This window comes from Phacochoerus africanus, chromosome 5 (genome assembly GCF_016906955.1).
Source record: "Phacochoerus africanus isolate WHEZ1 chromosome 5, ROS_Pafr_v1, whole genome shotgun sequence".
In the NCBI taxonomy this organism is placed as follows: domain Eukaryota; kingdom Metazoa; phylum Chordata; class Mammalia; order Artiodactyla; family Suidae; genus Phacochoerus; species Phacochoerus africanus.
Window position 1 is genome coordinate 72,714,255 of NC_062548.1, and position 4,349 is coordinate 72,718,603.

Consider the following 4,349-nt stretch of genomic DNA (forward strand, 5'->3'; position numbering starts at 1 on the left):
ATGAGGTACCACCCTACACCAGCCAGAACAGCCATCATCAAAAAGTCTACAAACAATAAGTGCTGGAGAGGGTGTGGAGAAAAAGGAACCCTATTACACTGTTAGTGGGATTGTAAATTGGTGCAACCACTGTGGAAAACAGTATGGAGATGCCTCAGAAAACCAAAAATAGAACTACCATTTGATCCAGCAATCCCACTCCTAGGCATCTATCCAGAGAAAACCATGGCTTGAAAAGACACATGTAACCCAATGTTCATTCAGCACTATTTTCAATAGCCAAGACATGGAAACAACCTAAATGTCCATCAACAGAGGAGTGGATCAAGAAGATGTGGTACATATAGAAAATGGAATATTACTCAGCCATTAAAAAGAATGAAATACCAGCATTTTTAGCAACATGGATGGACCTAGAAATTATCATGCTAAGTGAAGTCAGCCATACAATGAGACACCAACATCACATGCTTTCACTGACATGTGGAATCTGAAAAAAGGACAGACTTAACTTCTTTGCAGAACAGATACTGACTCATGGTCTTTTTGAAAAACTTATGGTTTCCAAAGGAGACAGTTCGGGGGGTGGGGGGATGCGCTGGGGTTGTGGGATGGAAATCCTATAAAATTGGATTGTGATGATCATTGTACAACTATAAATGTAATAAATTCATTGAGTAATAAAAAAAAGTTTACAGGAAATGAAGCTTTGCAATGGACTTTAGCTTTGCAATGTACAGTATTTACATAGTCATGTATGTAAATATATATATATTTCAATACTCAAAATGATTTAATCAAGGCTTACAGTATTGGCAGAAAGAAGGAAGTAGGGACAGCAAGAAAGTAATAACCCATTTAACTTATGAAAAAGCCCCTAGAAAAGTCAAGTCTAAAATATATGGCTTGGAGTTCTCATCTTAGTGCACCAGAAACAATTCTGACTGGGAACCATGAGGTTACAGGTTCGATCCCAGGCCTCGCTCAGTGGGTTAAGGATCCCGCATTTCGGTGAGCTGTGGTGTAGGTCACAGATGCAGCTCAGATCTAGCATTGCTGTGGCTGTGGCATTGGCCGGCAGCTACAGCTCTGATTAGACCCCTGGCCTGGGAACGTCCATGTGCCTTGGGTGCGGCCCTAAAAGGACAAAAGACAAAAAATAAAAATAAATAAATAAATAAATAAATAAATAAAATGTATGACTCAAACTAATGACACATGCATCTCCATAGGAAAAATAGAGATTAAATTGTAAAGAACAAAAGGAACTAAAAATATTTTTAAAATAAATGGGATGGGGCAGCTATTTTTCCTTATGAGCCTTTTATTTATTTATTTATTTATTCATTTATTTATTTATTTATTTATTTTGCTTTTCAGGACCACACCCGCAACATATGAAGGTTCCCAGGCTAGGGGTCAAATTGGAGCTATGGCTGCCAGCCTACGCCACAGCCACAGCAACGTGGGATCCAAGCCACATCTGCAACCTACACCACAGCTCACAACAATGCAGGAACCCCCACCCACTGAGTGAAGCCAGGGATCAACGGATACTAGTCAGATTTGTTTCTGCTGCACCACAATAGGAACTCCAGAGCCTGATATTTTTTAGATAAAAATTAAAGTTAATTTTAAAACATTAATATGGCTGTAGTAGACATGGTCTGGAAACCTTTGAGAATAGGAAGATCTGCTATGTTCTGATGCCGAATTTGTTCATTGAGCTACTTTCTGCCGTGTGATGAGGCAAAGTAGATCAGCCCCTTTGAAAGGGGAACCAATGAATCCTGGTTAGAAAAGGACCACAGGAGTTCCCACCATGGCACAGTGGGTTAAGAATCCACCTGCAGCAGCTCAGGTTGCTGAGGGGGCATGGGTTCAATTCCTAGCCCAGTGCAGTGGGTTAAAATGATCCAGCATTGCCACAGCTGCACTATAGGTCACAACTGTGGCTCAGATTCAGCCCCTGGCCTGGGAACTTCTAGATGGCAAAGGTGCAGCCATAAAATTGAGGGGGTGGGGGGAAGAAGACCACAGAGAAGGAGTTTGGGAAGGACAGTGCTCTGGCCAAAATCTCTTTCTCTTATTCAGTGTTTTGCCAAGTCACCAGCAGCAGGAAGCCACTTTCTTTTTTATACAGAGCAACAAAGGGGAAATGAGTGGTTCGATAATGAACAATGATAACTGTCCCACACAGAGAAAGCCTGGGCCTCTCCAAAGCTTTAAATTACAACTTTGATAGCACTGATCAGGGTCCTTGAAGTTGCAACTGGGACAGAGAGAAACCGCAGAAGATGCAAAGTGGGTGTTTTTCTCAAACACAAAGACCCAGAGTCAGATTAAACCAAGATTCCCAGCTATTGAGGCAGATTTGTGGGTGTGTGTGTAGGGGGAGAGACAAAGAGCTGTGTCTCTTTAAATCTTGCTCTAAATAGTAGATTGCCTTTTATGTACAATGAAGACTAGAAATTGTTTAATTGCTGTTTGGTTTTAATGGAGAGTTTCATTTTATTTTGGTAGGAGAAAAACCAAATGAACTGGGTGGAGTGCTATTATTGTTTGTGATTCAGTCAGCCAGACTTAGGAAAAACTTGTCTGCTTAGATCACAAGCCCACGGTTCAAACAGGTGGCAGCTTTACCTGGGCTCCATCACCTTATGGCCTCAGCATCCTGCACCTGGGACTTGAGAACAAGCACGTCTCTTTTGGGCCTGTATTTTCAACTAGGCCATCTCAAGCCAGGTCTGCTTATGTGTATGTGCTAGCTCATCACAAATTCTGGTTGAGTCATTGACACTGAGTCAGTTTTGCAGACTAGAGTGTGCTCTGTTCCAGTGTGTTTTAATAACTACCCCATTAAAAACCTTTGAATGTTTAGTAAGGACGGTTGAAAAATCTATGAAAAGAGATGAAGGTAATCATTTCTAAAGAGGTTTCTTACCAGACTTTGGTTGGTTTTTCATTACATATTTTACTAACTAGACTCTGAGAACCCCCAAAAATGGATTTGGTTTACTAAAAAAGACAAAAAGATGGACATAGAACATAAACACAATGTGCGAGTGCACTGTTGGGGCCCAGGGCACCCTAAAATATGCCTCAATGGCATATTGATTACTTTGAATTAAAGTTACTTTAAAAATGGCCAATGTTGAGAGTTCCTGTTGTGGCTCAGCAGGTTATGAACCCAACTGATGTGGAAGATGTGGTTTCGATCCCTGGCCTCTCTCAGTGGGTTAAGGATCCAGCATTGCCATGAGCTATGGTGTAGGTAGCTCTGTGTATGCAGACACAGTTCTGATCTGGCATTGATGTGGCCAAGCCATAGGCTGGCAGCTGCATCTTGGATTCGACCCCTAGCCTGGGAACTTCCAGGTGCGGCCCTAAAAAGAAAAAAAAAAAAATAAAGGCCAAAGCAAGAAGGACATTTTAACCCTCCTTTCTGTCTCCCTGAAGGTAGGAAATAAATCTCCCATATGAAAAGTACCTTCCCTGTACTGAGAGGTAGAAAGACTAACACCAGAGGCAGGAAATTCAGGGCCAAGAAGCATAATATGAGGAAACTTTGTCACTTCTCTGCTTATTTACTACCCAAGAGCAAACGTGGCTTAAATTCCTTACTAATTAAGTAACCAAGCCTAAAGTTCTCTGTCTTATCAATTCCTCTCAAATTTATTCTTGTTCTGTCTAAAAAATAGACAGTCTGCCTGCTTTGGCCACTGCTCAAGTCCAGTTTCTATGAAACTACCATGCACATGAATTAAACATGTCTCTTTCTCCTGATAATCTCTCATGCGTCAATTTTATTTTTTTTAACTTTTTATTATAGTTGATTTGCCATGTTCTGTCAATTTCTGCTGTACAGCAAGTGACCCAGTTATACATATATATACATTCTTTTTCTCACATCATTCTCCATCATGTTCCATCACAAGTGATTGGATAGAGTTCCCTGTGCTATACAGCAGGACCGCATTGCTTATCCATTCCAAATGCAATAGTTTGCATCTACTAACCCCAAACCCCAAGTCCATCCCACTCCCCCCCATCCCCCACCCCTTGGCAACCACAAGTCTGTTCTCCATGTCCATGAGTTTGTTTCTCTTCTGTAGATAGGTTCATCTGTGCCATATATTAGTTTCCAGATATGTGATACTATATGGTAATTGTCTTTCTCTTTTTGACTTATTTCACTTAGTATGAGAATCTCTAGTTCCATCCGTGTTGCTGCAAATGGCATTATTTTGTTCTTTACAGCTGGGTAGTATTCCATTGTGTATGTATACCACATCTTCTTAATCCATTCACCTGTCAATAGACATTTAGGTTGTTTCCATGTCTTGACT